The sequence below is a fragment of the Agelaius tricolor genome, unplaced genomic scaffold (assembly GCF_023055355.1).
Source record: "Agelaius tricolor isolate 1412-34295 unplaced genomic scaffold, bAgeTri1.0.p SCAF_2, whole genome shotgun sequence".
Classification (NCBI taxonomy): domain Eukaryota; kingdom Metazoa; phylum Chordata; class Aves; order Passeriformes; family Icteridae; genus Agelaius; species Agelaius tricolor.
In genome coordinates this window covers 48,027,432-48,048,356 of record NW_027269262.1, presented here as the reverse complement: position 1 = coordinate 48,048,356, position 20,925 = coordinate 48,027,432, and the positions used below count along the sequence as shown (strand labels likewise).

The 20,925-nt window shown below is 37.6% G+C and overlaps 1 protein-coding gene across 2 annotated transcripts in view; it reads left to right on the top strand.

Moving 5' to 3' along the window:
- ROCK1 (Rho associated coiled-coil containing protein kinase 1) overlaps positions 1-20,925 on the top strand; it is an 83,989-nt gene that overhangs the window by 8,291 nt on the left and 54,773 nt on the right. The gene's annotated exons all lie outside the window — the stretch shown is intronic.

Sequence of the window (20,925 nt, the reverse complement as noted above, 5' to 3'; positions counted from 1 at the left end):
ATGTCATCTGGAATGTGCTTTTTGAAGAAGAGGAAGCCAGAAGATTGTCTTGACATCTGGAAATTTCAGCTAGGAAATTTTTTCGTGTTTTGTGGTTGGAGATGGTACATTTTTCAGCAGATGGTTAGTAAAACTTGTATTATAGCCATAATGGTTATTTCCAGTGGGAAAGTGTAAAGGAACAGTGGTTTCAGGCATTCATCTCCAACTGGCTGCTGTTTGATCATTTGTTTCTTTTGTCTAAATCAGTTACTTCGGATGGTGATTTGGAAGTCTGCCTTCTCAATTTTTATTACCTTATATTCTGGGAAAGTAGTATGTTGTTGAGTACAAATGATGTTTTTTTCACAGAATGGTTGAGGCTGGAAGGAACCTCTGGGGGTCCCTCATCCCCCTGCTCTGATAGAGTGGTCTAGACCGAGTTGCCCAGGAAGGCTTTTGACAACTCTACAACTTCTCTGGGCAACCTGCAATTTTCCACTTCTCAGAATACTTTCTCTGTTGAAGCTTCACAGAGCAGAAAATAAAATTCACCAAAACTAAATAGAAAAGTCATCAGTACTCACTTGGCATTTATTTGCAGAGTTCTGGCATTCTTGTTCAGTAAATCTGTTTCTAGCCCAAATAATTTTTTTAAAGGTATCTGCCACAGAAGACTAGAAGAACTTTTTGCGTGGAGGCATTTGTAGATTTGGATATTTTAAGCATAAAAATTTGTATCTGAGGGGTCATTTGCTGTGAATTTATAAGCTCATATTTAATTTGTGAGTGTGGTTGAAACAGATGCAGGATTTTTCTATTGGAGCTAAAAAGAGAGTGATAGCCTTGTTGTGATCTCCAGTTTGCACTCCACTAGTGCCACTTCAGTTTTTCATGATTACGTAGCCTTGTGTTTTCTGTATGTGTACACAGATAATTTTCCTCTTGACAGGCAGTGAGGGGCACTGGGTAGGACTTCCTTATTGTCCTGGAAGTGTGAAAAACTTTTTGATACTGATGTGACAGGAACATCTCCCTGGAGAAGAGGAGAGACTGTTTGTGGAGTTTTTGGGCAGAGTCTTCAGAGGAGAGACTTCAGCTTCAAACATTGACTTCAGAGAAGCTGAAGTGTAAGGTGTCTGTACTACAAGCACCATCTTCCTAGAGTATGAGATCTGGGAGCTCATTTGGCTACAAGTGTTAAAGCGACTCTGTCAAGTAGTTAAGAGGGGAGGAAACCTCTCCAGCCAGGATCTAACCAAGTAGGAGTGGATGGGGAAGATTCCAGGAGGAGTGAGGTGAAGGTGGGACAGGAGTGAGAGTGCACTGGTTATCGTTGGCTTGTGCTTTTTGCAGATCCTGGGTTGTACAAATAATACTGGGCAGGACATGAAGCTGTGGTTGAAAATAGAGATAATACTCATGCCTCACAACTTTGTCCTGATACTCTGCACTGCTGTCAGTGTTAGAGGTGGAATCATAGAATTCTCTTCTTTGTTATTAAATCTGATTATACAAATGTGTTTTTATACTAATATCTTAGAAAGTAGCTTTGATTGTAGGCATGTGAAGAATCTTGTTGGTATTGAGCTGAGAGAATTTATTCTCCCCTTTCAAAGAGGAAAGGTGGTTCTGCCACTTCACTGATGGTTTGTTTGTTGCTCTAATACATCATCTGTGGGTAGCTGTCCTCCTCCTTCAACTTACTATTAAGTTCATTGGCAATTAAACAAACAATTGCCAGCATAACAATGATACAATTTTTGGTGGTCTTGGGATCGTTCAAATCTGCTGTTACATGCTATATATCCTCTTTTGTGGAAATTCAAGGCCAAAAGTGGTGCCAGCCAAGTGGTAGACTCACTAGGAATTGAAGTTTTTGCTCTGCTAGTACTGGCAACAGTCACCGTGGCTTTTGAAAGAGGGACCATTGTTGCCAACATTTGTGTAGCAAAGATGGTGACATAAATAAAAAAATTGCCCATGAAGACCTGTGAGTGAAAGCTGAACTATTGATGTGATTGTGTATTTTAATGGGTTGCTTTTTGTTTAAGCAGTAGGTTTGTTGGTTGGTTGTTTTGTTTTTTTTTTGTTTTTTTTTTTCTTTTTTTGTCCAATACACTGAATTTATAATTAGACATATCATTAATGAGCTAGGCTTTCTCTGTAGCAGAGAAATCAGTAGGTTTCCTGGGTGAGCTTTTGTCTGCTGTCTTTTACTAAAATGCCCATGGCTATTTTTAGCCTTTCTCATACTCCACAAACTGTTTTGTGTATATGGATTTTGGAAGTAGCGTGACCTTAAAGTGTTTGGAGATAGTTTTGACTTGCAAAATCAGGTGGTCAGAGAAATCATCAGAGCTAGTCACAATGTGCTTCTGAGTCAAACTATGAAGACTCTTGGTAGGAAAACCATATTTAGGAGAATTCTGGGTTGTTTGCCTAAAGAAAAAAGTCGTAGCACAAAGAAGGTCTTGTATCACATAACTTGCAAGCTCAGAGCTGTTAATTGATTCTGCATGGCAGATTGGATTGGAGTAAAGAAAGGACTAAAAGTCTCTCTTGTTCTTGATGAGTGTAAGGGCAGGGGAATCTTTGAAGTGTTTTCCTTTTGTTTTTTTTTCTGTCCTCAAATGCCTTCCGGCTTTGATAAGAAAGCTTTTGTCCTTCTGAATGCAATGTGTACATAACACTATTATCATTAGTAGTTTGAACTTGGGATTTAAGCAGATGCCATATAGAGGCAAAATTGGGGTGTTGGGTGCTGGTGCTGCAGGAGCTGCTTTGGGTCTGGGACTGCAGCGACTGTAGGCAGCTCCTCTGTACCTTTCTGCCTTCTGTACAGTTGATTTTTGTTTGGTGTCAGGGAATAGTTGGGATGGCTGCATTGTTCTTTTCTTTGGTTGTCTCCTCTTTGAGCTCCTGTCAAAGGACAGAGTCAGATTAACTTCACCTTCGTATAAAGAATAGTTTCTGTCATAGATCTTTGCAAGTTCATGGGAAAGAAGGGTCTGAGAACCATGAGTTTTAGAGGAGAGAAAAAGTTTTTTTTTTTTTCTTTTTATATACCCTATTTCATTGCAATTTGACAAACTCATAGATATGGTCAGGAATAAAAGAAAAGGTTCATCATAAAACAATTTACTTGCAGGTTGGGAAGTTTCTTTCAAAGTTTCTGATGCCCTGTAAGTAGAAGCTTAATTTTTTCAGTGTAATATTCAACCAGAATAGGCAGCTGAAGGTTTTCATTCAAATCTGGCTATCTTGTGGGAGGTTGACTAAGTCTACCAATGCAGGACATCTTTTGCTTTCTCTCTTGTATATTTCAACATCAAAAAACTTACCTTACAGTGGTGCTTCATTTCTCATATTTTGTGGGAGTAAATAGCAGTGTTTGGCAAAAATGTAATTTTTCTTTCAAGTTGAAATTCTAAGCTTTCTTCTGAATGATAATTCCACTTATACGCCCTTACATGTAATTTAAGAGCAAGTCTTCTGAACTGATGGGTTAGCAAAAGCGGAAAAAAAAGAAATAGAGTCATAAGTTTTTGAAGAATTACTTTAAAAATAATATGATGTTTTTACAAAATAAGTTTTTTTTTTTTTTCAGAGGAGTTGGAATCAACCTCTTTCATGACAATGGAAAAATACACAATCTTTAACAAATAACTTGCAACTTAGAGCTAAAGCTTATGCTTAAGATTAGATAATTCTCTGTGTATCTTGCTTCCCTTGAATTTCATCATGATAAAAAAATGTTTTTCAGGTATAATGAAGTGCAGCTTACAGAAATGAGCTGGTTTATTTGTTAAGCTTCCTTTCCATATCCAGAAGAAGGTGGAAGCACAACCATAAGAGCACCTGATGAAGTTGGGCAAGATAACCATGTCCTCATCTCTGTAAAATACAAGAATCACCTAATTTTTAAATCCAGAAAGGTGGTGTCTGTTGTCATGATTTTATGTTCTTCAGCCTTCACATAATTTCTGTTTCACTTCTGCAGTAGAAATGAAATCAATAATCGTGTTCTGACATGAAAAGGAGAAGCAACTAAGGGGACAGTCAACAAAAATGATTTTGTCAGTAATGCCAGTATTGTCAATTTATAGTTTCCAGTTAATTCTTAAACTTGTGCAATGGGTATTTGCCTACCATAAATTACTTAATTATTGACAGTTATAAAAAATAACTTTATCCTTTTGATGTTGAAGTTGTGAAAAGTCAATTATTCAATTTAAATTCTTCCTCTTGTTTGAGTACTAGTCAAATATCTCTTGAAAAGATAGGTGAAGTGAAAATTGGTGTGCCATGTTATCCTCTTGCCTTGGTAAATAAAATATCAACAAATATAAGCATCAGTGCAGTATCCTTGATACTGTGATACATCTTTCTTTGCTTTTGAATATTTTAAGCTGCAGAACACAACAGATTACATTTATGGTGTGGCAGGGGTAGGGTACAAGAACAAAAAAAAGCCCTTTGTGGAGAAGGAAGTTTTGTCTGTGTGGAAGATAATTACACAAATGTGAAGTTTGGAAAACAGGCAGAAAAATTAGTAAGCTGATAATTAAAGATGATTTTGGTGTTAGAATTGTTTGTTTGGCCTAATGTGCCTAAAGTTAGGGTTTCCTGATTTCTTCAGTCTTTTTCTGAGACTGTTTTGTATTTCTGTTTCCTGCATCTAAAATAAGGAAGTACTTCCCCCAACCCCCACAATTTGTGGGTTTAATGGCATGGAGGCAAGTTACTTTTTGTACTCCTTTTAAAGGGTAGGGAAATTTCACTGGTAGGACCATTAAGTATTCAAAAAGCAGACCTCAAGCTACAAGGATGTGTGTCAAACATGAATGGAGTGGAGGCCAACAAAAACCTCCACAGCAAGACTTAAAGTCAAAAGGCAGGCCTGAGTCTGTTTAACATTGTATCTTCACTGGTATGTTGCAAACTGCTTTTTAAATATAATTAGTTGCTTTCAAATTCTTTAATTATTTTTGTAGAATCACAGAAATACAGAGTTGGACCCACAAGGATCATCCTGACCTTGCACATTTTACGAACCCCAAGGATCACACCATGTGCCTTAGGGTGTTGTCAGAATGCTTCTTGAACTCTGTCAGGGTTGGAGGTGTGACCAGTTCCCTGAGGAGCCTGTTCCAGTGCCTAACCACCCTCTGGTATTATTTTCCTAATACCTAACTTAACCTTCCCTTGCTTCATGCCATTCTCTTGGGTCCTGTCCCTGATCACCAGAGAGAAATCAGTGTCTGCCCCTGTACTTCCTCTCATGAGGATGTTATAGGCTACAGTGAGGTCTCCCCTGTCTCCTCTTCTCCAGGCTGAGCAAGCTGAGTGATCTCAGCCACTCCTTGTAAAGTCCTGAACCATCTCAGTGGCCCTCCTTTGGACACTCTCTAATAGCTCTGTATCTTTCTCATTTTGTGGCACCCAGAACTGCCCCCAGCACTCGAGGTGAGGCTGCCCCAGTGCAGAGCAGAGCAGGACATTCCCCTCCCTTGCCTGGTTGGTGATGCTGTGCCTGATGCCCCCAGGACACGCTTGGCCTTCCTGGCTGCCAGGGCACTGCTGACTCAGATTCAACTTGCCATTGACCAGGACCCCCAGGTCCCTTCCCACTGTGCTCCTTTTCAGCATCTCATTCTGGTCTGTGTACATCCAGGGCTGCCCATCCTAGGTGCAGAATCCAGCACTTCTCTTTTGTTTATGGTTTGTGGTTGCCCAGCCCTCAAATTTGTTGATGTGTCTCTGCAGGGCCTCCCTGCCTTGGAGGGAGTCAACAGGTCTTCCCAATTTAGTATCACTGGAAAAATTACTTAGTATTCCTTCCAGTCCTGCATCCAAGTAATTGATGAAGATGTTGATGAGCACAAGGCCCTGTGGAGGGATAGAGCTCTGCAGACCCCTGCTAGTGGCAGGTTGGCAGTCTGATGTCACCCCATTCACTTTGCCTCTTTGTGCCTGACACATGAGCCAGCTGCTTGCCCGCCCCGTGCTGTGTTTATCCAGCTGAATGCTGGACATTTCATCTGGTAGGACTGTGAGACAGTACTGAAAGCTTCACTGAAATCCCAAAAGATTAGATCAGCTGGCTTCCCTTGATACCTAGGTGGGTTACCTTGTCATAAGAGGGAATTAAGTTTGTCGAACAGGACTTTCCCCTCAGGAGCCCATACTGATTGTGACTGATGACTGCATTGTCCTTCAGGTGTTTTTCAATCCCACCCCCAAATAAGCTTTTCTCTAATAGTCATTGAAGTGATATAGACAGGCCTGGAGTTTCCAGCATCATCCTTCTTGCTGTTCTTAAATTGGGACAATGTTTACCAGCTTCCAGTCAGCTGGAACCTCTCTAGATTCCCAAAATCATTAAAAAATCATTGAGAGGGTTATCCTTTTGAGTTAGAGCTGTAGTTTTCTTAAGTTCCAGATGTTCCCACAGACAAGTAGGGAAAACTGATTTACATGGACAGAGGCTTATGACTGCAAAGTTCTGGTTTTGGGTAAAGAAAATTAATTTCTCTGCATGATAATGCATGTTAGTACATGAACCTAGAAATTACTGTACTTCAATATGAGTAAATTTTTACAATACATTAGCTTTTTTTAGTAGCATGTTCATAATGTTCATCCCTCTCTTTGCATTGAATGTGTGGTAGAGAATTACTGTATTTTTAGGGGGAAAATTGTATACAAAGAGGAGCTTAATGAAATTTGATGCTCTCAATGGAAAAATGTCAGTACTGGCTGTTTGAACTGTGTTGTGCATGTATATGAAGCTGTTAAAATGAAGATATATGCATTTTAAGTTGCACTTAAACTGCAGTGTCCAGTGCTCAGCTGATAATGCTCAGTAGCATAAAGGGAGACTTCCTGTTTGCCATAGTTTCCAGTGTGTAATCACTGGAGGAAAGGAGGGAGATCACTAAAATGTTCCATTGACCTAAGCAGTTTGAGGGTTGTAATAAATAAAGTTTATTAGTTCTCTGAAATAATTCTCCTTCTTGTTAGCCTGACATACTGAGTAGGTAGTGGTGTTGTACCTTAATGAATTCATATACAGCTATTGCTTGCTTCTGAAGATGTGCTTAACTCCAAGTTTTGCAGGAAAGCCTTTCTGTGAAAAGCTTCATTAATCACTCAAGTTCATAATTAAATGAATGAATTGGGTAAAAAAAAAATTTTTAGTCCCTTCACAGATTTTTATATACATGTATACCCAGTAGTATATGTGATGAAAAATATGAAATCATGACATTAATTTTCCTTTACAAAAAAAAAACCAGCAAATTCAGTTGAAGTACTCTGAGCTTCAGAAAAACTGATAGGAGTGTTTGTTTTCAGTACTGTGCAATTATAATTTTCTACTCTAGATTTTGTTCGAAGAAAATTGTGATGAGAGTATTTCTGTATAGTGAATGGTGACACCAAAATTGCACAAGGAATAATCTACCTAAAATTTGCTAATATAGAGTTGAATTAATTTTGGTGGGACATCAAATATGTATTATTTTTAAAATATATCAGAACTTGTGGTGGTTACTCAGGCTTGCAGCCTGTCACAAATGGGGTCTTCCAGTGCGGATGCTGGGCCTAATTCTGTCCAGTGTCTTCCTGCATGACCTGGATGGTGCATTAAAAGTACCCTCAGTAAATTTTCTGATGACACTGAACTGAGTAGTGAGGAGAACTTTTAGAAGGAAGAGACATTTTACAGAGAGATCTGGATAGGCTGGAAGAGAGGGTGAGCAAGAACAGTATGAAGTTTAAGGAAGTCAAGGGCGGTGTCTTACATCTGAGATGGCACAACCAAAGAGCCTGGTCCAGGCTGGGATCTGTGAGGTTGGGAGCAGCCTTGCTGACCTGGGGCTCCATTGGACAACAAGGTGGGCATGAGCCAGCACAGCACCACTGCAGCAACAAAGGCAGATTGGATCCTGGGCTGCATCTGCAGTGGGGTCAATAGCAGAATTGGAGATGTGATCATTCCACTCAGTGCTGGTAGGGCCACATCTGTAGAGAGCTGTCCAGTTCTTGTTCCTGCAATTCAAGGAGAGCTCTAAAGGGGAGTCGCAAAGGTGATCAAAGGGCTGGAGAGCTTGGTTTGTGAGAGAAAAGTGAAGGTGCTTCCCCAGAGAAGGCTTGGGGGACCTCATCACCATGTTCCAGTACTAAAAGGACAGCTACAACGATGAAAGCTGTCTTTTCAGGAGGAGAAAACAAGGGCCAACATGTACATGTTGTATTGGGAGAGGTTTATGTACAAAAGAAATTTTTCACTGTGACAATAGTCATTGGAGCAATGTCCTCAGGGATGAGGTGGAGTCCCCATTAGTGGTGGTTTTCAAGACTCAGCAGGGTGCTGGGCACTCTCATCAAGGCTCCCTTTTGCTTGAACAGTTGGGCAAGGTGAACTTTTGAGGTACCACCAAATCTAGACTGTTCTGTGATCCCCTGTCTTTGGACAAAACATCTTTACAATTTCACTGGTTAGTTTTCCCTTTGCCTTTTCCTAGCTTTGTTTCAGAGCCTCAGTGAAGCTTTTAAATCAGTGCAACAACATGTTTGCAGCAGTGCTGGTTAAGCAGAAAGTAATGGTATGTGCTATATGTATAAATTGTTTCCTCAGCTATCGAGGTCCCATTTTCTGACCTGTACAGGATATCAGGATATGATATCTGTGCTGAGCACTGCGATGTTAATTCCTCTTTTAAGGGCAGACCTGGTCTCATGAGGGTGAAAGAGACTTAAAGAGAAAATCCTTTAAAGGTAGTGGCCTGGAGACATGGAAGAAACTCAACCACAGAACACATGCATAAAAAATCTAGTTTCTAAGTGGACAAAAATATAAACCGCTGTAATTTTCTTAAATATTTTTCACTCTAAATGATAACTCTAAATAGCAGTAGTATCGGAATTTAAAAAAGAAAGCATCAGGAAAAGCAGCTCCCACAGAGTTAATTTTTGTCTTTGTGACATTTAATACTCCAGAAGTTAAGATGAACTCTATCTGGAAGAAGGGAAAGAATATTCTGAGAGTTTAAATCAGCAAGTTCAAATTACCCATTTAGATTGGAAAGATACCTCTGTTAAGGTAAGAGGAACTTGCAAAATGATCAGGAGCTAGTAGGAGTTTTGTCTTATGATGGTTTCAGGTGAGATTAGTATATGTCTCCAAATTAAGAATTAGCATAGAATGAAGTTTTCAGTAAATAGGATGTGATTCTTCTTTGTGAGTATGGAAGTAATACAGGTAATTTGGATATGAACGGTTGTTACCATATACAGTCAGATATAGCCAAGCAACATTTAACTTTTACTAGATGAAGATTCGTGGTTTATTTGGGCACAAAATGAAGGCTACAGGTACACTTTCAAAAAATAACTGAAGTAGTTGGTTGAATCTGTATTTCTGATGGAGCCCTAAGAATTACATAGAAAAAAATTGTCTAAACTCTTCTCTTAAAGTGTATTTTATTTCTCAGCTGATTATTTTTCTGTAATAAAACTTAGAAGTGCAAGATATTTGTTTCAGAATTCCACTTGTACAATAAGACTGGTATTAGAGGGTTCTGTAGCAGCAATCCTCAGGCCAGTCCATCAAGAGTGAGGCCACAATCTTTCTACAGCAGCCTCTTGTCTCTGTTTTGCAGGCCAGCATCTAATACAGCTACTGCCTTCGTGCTCCATTCAGGAGCTGTAGTACTTAGCCACAGGCCTTTTAGAACCTACCTCCCTCTTATGTTTTGGGTTGTGGGGCAGGAGGACACATACCATGATCCATACTGTGATCCACCAATGAAGGTGTATTAGATGAAATAAGAAGGCATTGGAAGAACTCAGTGGAAAGAGCAAATCAAATTCCAGCTATTGCTTATGGTCTTTTCCCAGTGGCCATTGGCATTCCGCATGCACTTTTGAAGAAATGAGATACTCCAACATCTGTGGTGCCAAACAGGCAAATTCAGTCACTGTCACTGTGGTGTTGGAAGGAAAAGAAATTAAATCAGGATGTCTTTTAGTCATCCCTTTACCATCAGGTTCCTGTTATGTTTCTGCTAGTTCAGAATAATTCAATGTGTTGGTAGTTGACTATTGACAGAACAGAAGATCTAAGCTGCATTGGCCTTTTAAGATGCTTCTCTCTTTTTACAGAAATAGCATATTTATTTTGATGATTGATAAGGAATGTAAGCTCTATTGTCTTGATTTTGGGTTTGTAATTTTTAAGACCATACTGCTTATAATTAAAAATTTTTATAAACTTGGTACTGAAAAGTCAAAATACCTTTTTGGCATGCCCATGACCTTGAACAACATTTGGAAACAGAGGAAGTCAGGCTTTAGGATATTCAGATGATTTTCTGCTGTTAAGATTAACTTCTGTGTAGAAATAGTATGTGAGAATTTAGAACTATTCCACTTAACTTTTTTTCTGAATTTTCTTGCTCTTGTCTTCTGGACAGCCATGGATTTTTATATTGGTTTTCAGAAGGAATAGCTTATCTATTCATAGACTGGTTTTCTGCTGTTTTCTTAATTTTTTACAGCAACATGTACAAAAAGAGGTATTATCTCAAAGAAGTATTATCTCAGTGTTCCTGTTTATGAAAGTTGGCTTTTAACTGAATCTGTTGAACTGGACTAAGTGTCATCTTCAGAGAATAAGCAGATTAAGAGGTTTTTCAATGAGATAAGGTTAAATAAATTGGAAATTTGTCATGTCATAGTTCAGTAGGTAAAGGGACAAAACTATAAGAAACGACCAATTTTCATATTTGTCCCTTAATTCTATATTGGAAGGAAAGAAGGAGAGCTCTAAACATGTGAATGTGACATGATCTTAGAGTTGATCTACAGCAGTTCAGAAAAGGGGAAATTAAGTTCTTTTCTGTTTGCTGCAAGTTACACAATGTGTAATCGTGACTGAGGCAAGTAAGGGGGATTTTAAATGTGCTTTACATGACAGTATTAGATGAAATGCTGCATTGCTTGTCTTCTCTGAAGACTGCATTTAGAGCTTTGCATCATGAACTACTCGTAATTTTGCAAGTTAAAAGGAGTTTGTTTGTTGTCTCTGTTGAAATATTTGATACTCTTATTTCTCTTGCCAAGCAAACAGTTTGTAAAATGTGAATCTGAATGAAAGCGGTAGGTCACTTAAAAAAAAATACTATTTGAAATGCTTGGTTGTTTGGGATATGTAAATCTGTGTATAGAGAATGTATGCATGTACATACTTTCTGGTTTTAGACCTTTCTTAATGTCAGATGGTTGGGTTTTTCCTTTTTTTAAGTCAAATTGTTTATCTGTAGTTCAGAGTTTAGTTAAATTTAATGATAGTTTACCTCAATGCCAGTGCATTTTGTCTGAATATCACAAAAGACATAACTGCCTTCTTCATTTCCTTTTGAAGTCTCTGAGGCTAGATATATTAATTTATAAAATGACCATGATTGGTTACAAGCATCTGTTTCCAAAATTACTGTTTCTATCCATGTTTTATGTAGTTCTTCAGAAATTGACTCTGTGGTCCAGCAGACTTCTGGAAAGTGAAGTGCAGGACATCTGACAAAAATGTGACTCTAAATTCTTGAACTGATTATTACTCTTAATTACATTCCAGAATATCTCGTGTTGATACTTCGTAGTATTTAGAAATTGGAAACCTGCTTTCCTCAGTGTTTTACAAACACAGAATTTATATGAATGGGAAGTGGCAGATGCTGCCTGGCCTCATTTGACATGGCCTTTGAATGACTTGTTTTTTTAATATTTTTATACACACATACATTGTATCTCTAATCTCTTAGTTCATGAAGATTTCCAAGAAATCAGTGCTTTTTTAATGACTTCTTTTAAAAATTAGATACTGGGAAAATGTTCTCGTAAAGCAAATCCTGGGGTAAAAATCATATAGAATTTGGATGGAAGTAGAAGTGAAAAATAGCCTTTCAATTCCTTTTGGTTTGTCTTGTAAAAACCACATTTTTATCAGTTTTGCTCTCTACTTGATGAGAAAGTAAATGACAGCTACTCAGAATGGTCTGTGGGATGGAGGAACAGAAAATATCATGTTAGTGGGCTCTGATTTGTCTTGTGGCAGGCTTTTATGGTGTGACAAAAATATTGCCTGCCCTCATCTCCTGTAGAGATTAAGTTAATCAGCCCAGGCTCAGTCTTGCTCCCTTGTAAGGACAGGCAAGAGAGACTTTGACAAGATTCCATAGTTGTGGCAATGGTCCAGACAGCCCTGGCTCTCTTTCCTCTTGGGTTAAGATTTGTTTCCTCCTGCTTTCTAAATCCAAAAGAAAATCATGCCTCGGGAGTCTAGTTTGGGGGGGGGGGTGGGGGTTGGTTTTCTCAGGTTCTGGAGTGCTATGGAGGAAGAATGGTATTGGGGAGGAGTTGACTTACTCTTTTGATGTAGCTGGACACGTTGGTAGAAGAGTTGCTTTTACAGTTCTTTCTTAGTATTTTAGTATTTTTCATCCTTATGATCGCAGTATATGAGCTCGGTGAAAATACCCAGTATTGTAGAAGTTGAATACCACTGTTTTATGAAGTTCTGCTCTCTGTGTCTCATGCTTTAGCAAGTGTATTAGGAATGCATGTGTCATGCTCGAGCAATGGAAATGTTGGGAAAAAACTTCTTTCTTGGTATATGGAGTCAGTGGCTTTAGTTTTCCTCAAACTTTAGTTTCAAAGCTTGAAAAGAAACAAAGAAAAACTTAGTTGCACGTCCCTAACAATCTTGTAAGCATGATAAATCACATAATCTTTGGACTTCCTTGGAATTAAAAAAGTTAGATTTCTAGCATTTCCTCTCCTCCTCTAGTCTTCAAATACTGTACTTGAAAATCCCAGGTAAACTGGTTTATATTGTTGCAATATTACATATGGTAAAATTTTACTGAATATTATGAGACAGACTTGCAGTTTGTAGAAAGCCACCCTTAAGTTTTCATGGACAGCTTTGGTTCTGTTCTGTCATTTCAGTCCTAGAATGTGGAACCATGCTTTCATGTAAATTTTTGGTTTTATAGTTACACCTTTCTTTTTTCACAGGCAGTCCAAAGCATTCAGGATTTTAATCATGATTCTACTATAGTGTCAGAAGGGGTAAAAAGAGTACTTAGAGATTTGGTTTAAATCAGAGAACTGTAGAATGTTTTGGGTTGGAAGGGACCTTAAAGATCATCTAGCTCCAACCACCTTCCTATGGACAGCCACTTTCCACTAGACCAAGTTGCTCAAAGCCCTGTCCAGCTTGGCTTGAAGACTTTCGGGGAGGTACATCCACAACTTCTCTGAAAGCATCTGTTGAGGGAGTATTTTTCAACCTGAAAGTAGTCACTGTTAGTGACTTGAATATATACTGAAACATCCAGTTTTAATTAAAATGGTGTTACGAGTGGCATTGTCTGTATGTGATACCATTTTTTTCTTCAGGTGGATTTTGAAAGAGAGCTTGTCTCTTCACACTACAAAAAAAAGTTGCTTAAAGGTAATGGGTAAAACATGTTTTTTAAAATTTATAAATTTAATTAATTGGGTTCTGGACTCTGGAAACAATCTGTTAGCAGAACTGTTTTTGTTCTACATTAACAGTGAAAATTTCCCAAAAATGTGGAAAACTTCCTGTTTTGTTCCTGTTAGTTACAAAATTCTATTAATTCTGACGAATCTAAGTGGTTGGAAATAGAAATAACTTGTCTATAGCTAAAATAATTCTCATGGAATTTTTATAGCCTTTTTTAAAAATAACATCACTTAAAAGTCATTTTTGTGGGTATATTCATCATGGAAAAAAGAACAAATATAAAAAACATTGGTTTCATGCATACAGACATCTTTTTTATTGAAAGTGAAGTTTTTCTTTTAATCAATGCACAAAAAAGTCTATGGACTTCACTAGGGTTTGCGATACAGAACTGCCTAACGATGCACAAATTCTTAAATAGTGTTAAGTTCTTGTTTAGTTGCATATTTCAAATATCTGCTTGACGTGTGATTGCTTGTGCTGGAATGTTTAGAGCAGAAATGTAGCGAGAGCTCTGAGGGGAGATTGCGCAATCAAAGAAGCTTCTCAGAGTTGATTCCTTGCTTCAGTTGTGCTCAACTTCCCATATTTTTTGTTTTGCAGATTGGTTAGCATGTGACACTAAGGAAAGACATTGCTTTACAAATCCCTAATTCAGTTTCTGCAGAGTTTTTTTAGCATAATTCTTTCATAATCTTAATTTCTGGACTTCTCTCATGGCTATTTGCCTCTAATTGTAGAAGTGTTTTGACTTGTAGAGTTTTAGGGAAGAATTTCCCTTTTAGTGGTGGGGAAGGGGAGATTTTGTGCAATGTTTCCAGACTGCTAGAAAAATTATGATGTTCCCACTCTTTCTTGAAAAGTTATTCAATTAATTGTCTGTGCTCTGTTAAAAAAATTAAGTACTTTTGTTCTCAGCATCTGTTTCCAGTCCCCAGATTCTTTTTCTGTGGGGTGGCTTTTATTACTCCCAGAGGGCTTTTTTTCATTGATGCACCTTTTTAGAGTCTTTTTTTAAAGCATAATTATTGAGCTAATATAATCTCCACAACCAAATTGTCAAACCTAAAGAGAGGACTTCCCTTTTTATTGTTGTATAGTTTATTGTTTATGTCTGTAGTTAGCACTTAGTTATGTTTGCAGCAAACATAATCCAGGTCAGGTGACAGCAGGTTCAGTATGGCTGCTAAGGTATTGTTGCTTTACAGAAAAATTAGTATCCTTTCCAGTGACTTATTATATTGCATACCTTGATGGTAATATTTTTTGTTTGTTTGTTTTTCATAGCAGAGGTATCACTTTTCAGGCAAAAGCATGGTGGGAGAGCTAGAAGCAGCAATTTAAGCTGTTGATGGGAGAACTTAGGCTAGTTTTAGTGTAATGTAAAGCTAAGAGATCTAAAGTTGCTTTACGTATTTGACAGCTTTTACAAGAGCTAAAGAAGCAATTTTACTGATGTTGTTTCCAATAACTCCTGTGAACGTGTTGGTGTCTTGCTAATTCACATCTTGCCCAAGTGACTAAGCCTTACTTTCTGAAGTCAGGTTTCATGGATACCTGGAAAAAAATATGGGAGGCAGACAGCAATTTCCTAGGCAACAGATGTGGAGGGGGTTCTGTTTCCTTTGGTAAATACCACTATTTCTTAATGGAGTTGTGCAGTTTCTTTTCTTTTGTTGAAGTCTTTACTTGACTCCTTGCAGGCTGCTGCAAAAGAAGCCTTAGACTTTTGAGCTGGGACTGGACCAGTTTGTCTTCATTCTTTCCTATCTCTGATCTGTCTTTATACATTTTGTCGAAGGGAAGTTATGTACCAGTATTTGCATCCATAGTGTTAATTTTTATCCACGTTACTTTTGCTTTCTAATGAGCGTTTCTTAGAGTGTTGACTCCCATTGATCTAAATTGGTAGTTTTGAGTGTTTGTGTTTCAAATGAAAAGGTTGGGAGTCCCAAATCAGAACAGCAGATCTCTCTGCTGCCTGTGGAAGAATCTGCCCTCGCAGGATAACCAAGGAAGCTGTGGGCACCTCAAAGAGCGTTTGCTGATATAATTTACAAGTGATGTTTGGCTTAAAAAAAAAAACCAAAAAAAACCCAACCAACGAAGTAGTTATCTTATATCTTAGTTGAGGGAACAGGGCTTGCCTTATATTTTTGGTTAGCACCATAACTTCGACAAGTGGAAAGGATGTGAAGTCACTTTTTTCCACTGCGAGGTATTTCTGTGGATAGTGTGTCAGGTTGTCTGCTCATCTCCAGTTGCAGTTGTTACAGTAGCTGGGAACTCTAGACCTGTGAAGCATTTCCTAATGCCAAGTGCTGCAGGGGCTGTGGAATGCTGCTTCCATGGTGATAAACATCAGTCACTGCTCCTGACCAGGACTCCTTCTTCTTCTAACACCATTTTAATATATATGTTTTAGGTGTACCTGTGTTAATCACATTTAGTACAGTTTTCTTGAAAAGGGCCATTTTAACAAGCTGTACTTATGCTTTATTTAATTCTAGTGTTAGTCAAACGTGGTTTGATAAATCATTTAAACCTAAAGTAGGCTATCTATTTTCTTATTTTCTACACATTAAAGTATAAAGAATCTCTGTAGCCTTTCAGATAGTTCTACAGCTGTGTTAGTCTTTTTATGTAAAGTATTGTTTTCATGGTAGAATGTGCCACATATAGTATAGAACCTTTGAAGTTTGTAAAACTTATCCACAGAGCATATTAACCAATGCAAGTGAACCTTTTTTAAGGAAATGAAGCTGCAAAGATCCAGTGGTCTCACTTGCTGTGAAATGAATCAGTATAATTTGACTTAATGGCAATCAGGTTTTACTCCCATTTCACATCTTCCTGAACTGTTTTCAAATTATATGGTACCTGTTTTCTGCTTAGATTTTGCTCAATACATTCTTGGTGCTGTATTGGTCTATGTTCTTCATCATCCTTGAAGACACTGTTTTCTCATCTGATAGTTGTTCCTAAAGATGCAATACTAAGTGGAACTAATTCTGATGACAAATTGAAATAATAAAGCAGTAATGTAATAAATTGAAGTTTGGATGTAAAGACTATTGACCACAAGAAATAATGCTATTGTAGTAAAATTAATGTTGTAATATAATGTTAGAATTTGGGGTGGAAAGAAACACCCACTGAAATGCATCTTCTGGAATGCATCTTCAAACAATGTCAGTTTTCCATAATTTTAGGCATAAGATAGTCTCACCGATAGATGTCATTCAGAACAGATCTAGTGACTGACAATTTCTCCATCTAGTCAGTGGACAGAGAGGGGCTCTGGTGTGAAGGATCTATGGCTTAGCCTCTGTTTTAGCAAAAGACTGAGGCATGTGGTAGGTGCTAGCAGTACTCCTGCGTGCTTACTGTATATTGGTTGATTTCACAGATTTACAATACATTTTGTTTTAGTTTATTTTAGGAGATGCTTCAGGTGGTAAGATCCATTGCTGGAGTGATGAAACAGCAACATCCAGAAGTGCATGTGAAAAAAATTACTACTTGTATGTGTATCTGTCAGTAGACTTGTACCTGACGTTTCCTAAAGTGCTAATATGGATATAACAATATTGAGAGGCCTTTTGGCTCTGGTGTTAGTTTCAGTGGGTATTTTGATGTATGTGTTTGTGTATATCAGTATAATTTGAGATATCTGTATTGATTTATAATGTGGTGAGTCATGTAGGAAATATATATTCCAGGAATTTGTCAATGCAAGTGTTGAGCACCTACTGTTTGAGCAGAAGGCAAGTACATGTACTTATACCTGGGAGCACACAGAATGTGAGTGAAGTTTGCAACTACACTTGAAATAACCCTTTAAAATGGTCAAAATGAAAGCAATAATCCATACTGCTTTCAATAATGCTGCCTTGAAGTTTCAAGATCTCTTTATTTAGTTGTTAAATCTTCACCAAGTCAAACTCTTTGCTCTTTATTGAGTTAACACCCCAGCCCCCCAATATTTCTGTTTGAAAGGCTATCTGTTTAAGCAAATTTGCAAGAACTCCTAGGAGTATTGCTGGATACGAAGGAGCAAGGAGCTCTGTAGAGTTCTGTTGTGCTGGGTGATGAATCAAGGGCCTTTTACCCAGGCTCACATGTCAGTTTGTGTACTTTGCCTGCTCTAACAATTTAATAAAAATTCTTAAGTGAAGTGCCTTAACTCTGTCTACATTTTCTTGTCCACTTAAAAGATGAAGTGTTAAATTGCAGTTTTCTTTTATTTGGACAGCAAAATTAATGAGCGTGATTAACTTAAAACTTAATGGGATCTTTTGTGTATTTGATTAGAGATTGCCAATAGTGCTACATTTATCTTAGTTGACCAGAGAATTATGTACGACAGGATGTTATTGTGAATTATGATGAACAGGTGCAAAACAAGGTGAGTCAGGTTTGTTGATTTGATAGTGAGGGGGGGAAGATCATAGTGCTATAGGGATAGGAAAATGGCAACAATACAGAGAACCAAAATAGGGATAGGTAAGAGTTGTAGATTTTAAGGCTTACTTTTGTCTCTTGAAAAAAGGAAAAGTGGCAAAGAGTTTAAACTAGGATAACTGCCAGTCTGTCCAAGAAGTGCAAATTTTGTATGCTGGTAATACTCATTAGGTATTTTTTTAGTGCTTTGAATGCTAAATAAATAGTAAAATAATTAAGTGTCTCAATAACAAAGTTTCAACTGAATTTCATGTATTTTTACTTGTGCTAGATGATACTGCATCATAATGAAATGTGTATAAATAAAATTTCAAAATATAGAAATGCTATAATTGTACCCTGATAATGTCGATCATTTATTGCATTTTCTACTTCATATCACTTATGAATCATGAGATATGTTTTGCTAAATTGGAATTGGTTGATAGTGTATATTTTCAAATATCCCTATAAAATTATATTAATATTAATTCATGCATTTGAATGAAACCAGCATTACAGAACTGTAGTAAGTTTTGAGATTAGGGAATGTAGTTGCAGAGTGAAGAACTCTAGTATAGTCATAGTGGTACTGGCAGTTTGATGCATTAAAACTTTGGAAGTAGGTATAGATCAAAATTTGGGAAAAATCCAGTTAATGTGAGACTGCTTAGGACAAACTGAAGAAAACCAGTCCATTGTAGATGAATCTAATGAAAAGAAGTTAGCATAACAACCTGAGAAATTCAGCATTAAGAGATTGTGTAGTTAATGTATGTGTTATTGGTAAGTTTTGTGCTACAGCATTCTGTATTTTTAGAACAAGTGAAGGGAAAGTAATGGCAAAGGCAATTGGGCTTGGCTACTTGTATGAATAGATGAATAGATGGAAAGCTGGTGATCTGTGTATTCAAAACAGATTGGTAATGAAGTTTAACAGGTGTATGGTATTTCACAGTCACAAGGGATCTAAAATGGTGAATAATGATCAATTAATGATGGCAGAGCAGTAAAAATTAAAGATCTAGCAAGATCAAAGAAGAAATTAATAATTTGTGCCTGGCTGATTAAAAGTGGTAGGTAAAATTCATCTTTGAATATTGATTGAGTACATGGGAGAAAAACCTCTCATCTTTACTTATGTTGAACTAGCTTTGATTTGTAATGCCTGGTTTTGTAAAAGAATCAATCTAGTACACAGTGATATAAAAACTAAGCAGATATTTCAGTGAAGAACTGAAAATATTATGAAGCACAGAACAGGAACTGTTGTAATGCATTGTGTACTTAGGGTGTGCTCACAACTTAAATACAACATGCAGTTTATCCATATGTGCCCCTGCCCCAGTTAAAAAGTACATGGTGGAAATAACAAATCACCAGAGGGTGCTGATGGTGGGAATTGAAATAACTTTCATCCAAGGATAATTGGAAGAGAGTTGGCCAGTGGTGAAATGCTGCAAGTGTGTAAAGCTGTGTCTTGGGGGAGGGGGTAAAGAGTCATTGTCCCTTTTTTGGCTGAAGAGTGGTAAGCTTGAGATGAGGTACACTTTTGTATAGCCTGTAGGTGGTGGAATTCATATCTGTGCAATGCTGTAAGAGCAAGAAACTAAAACAGAGAAAACATTTAGACAAAAATCACCAAAAAAATGTTGTCTAGAAAATTTTCATCATAGTTAGCTGTGACAGTGCCATTTCTGGCTCACACATACAGCTGAGCAGTGCTTGCTCATATCCTCTTTCCTGGACACTCTTACTGTCACCTCCAGAGCCAGTCTATGCATCTAGATTGACCTTTGGTTTTATTCCATATAACTATACCTTTTAAACTTTTAATTATGGTGTATTAATGAACAAAATTCAACCAACAGAGTATGTTGAATTGTTGGTTTCATAAGGAAGAGCTCTGCATGTTGTAATGACTCCCTAGTGTGCCCTCTTTAAAATTTAAGGATGAAATGAGGTATTTTAAACAGATAATGAAACTACTGAATGAATGTGATATAGAAAAGACTGTATCAGATCATGAAAGTGACTGAAGAACATTAGAAAAGAAGTTTCTTCCCTGTTCTTTTTTAATCACCTCTGAAATACTATTACCATGTAAGTGGAGGTATAAATCAATTTATCTTAGTAATCTAATTTAACTGTTACAAGGAAAATGTTCGTGTAGGCCTGAAAGCTTAACAGGAAAATTGCTCTGTAATGACAAAATAAGGTAGAACTTAGTGTTAGCTGAAAATACCTCTAAGCCACAATATATGTTTCCAAGAAGTATGGAATGTGCTGTATTTAAAGATACATACATGGCACCCAGCCAAGTGGAGGAAAAATCCATCATAAAATTGAGGCTGTCTTGTTCAATACAGTGCATGGTTGCCTGTTATAATGACATCTTGTCATCCTTTAAGAGGAGAAGAGTATGGCTGCTATAGGTCTTGATGGAAAGATGATGTCCCTTCCTTTCTGTGTTGGCAAAAAAGTCAGATGACATATTGAAAGACTGACCAAGATGAAATGAAGAAAGCTGAGAGATGAGCTATCTCAGCAAGCCACTGGCAATAATGATCATGTCTCACTTGGACTTAACCCTTTCTCTGCAAGGCATTATTTCTACAACTCCATAGTATGTTCCCATCTCTCTGACCCGCTCCACTTCGAACTGCACTCACTCTGAGCTTGTGTACTCCTCCCTGTTTGTCCACTAATGATACCATTTAAAAATAGCTGTGCTTCCCTTTGTGCTGGGACAGCTTGTAGTGTTTTGCAAGTTCTTCTGCTTTAGCTAATGTAAGTAAAGCTGTTTCATGTTTTGTGTTGTACACGAGGTATCCCAGGTATTTTACTTCCATTAATTATGATTCCATAAAATTGCTTTAAGCTTAGTCTTGCATTTGCAGTCTGACACTAATACCAAGGCCTTTTTTTTCTTCAGAAACTAACTT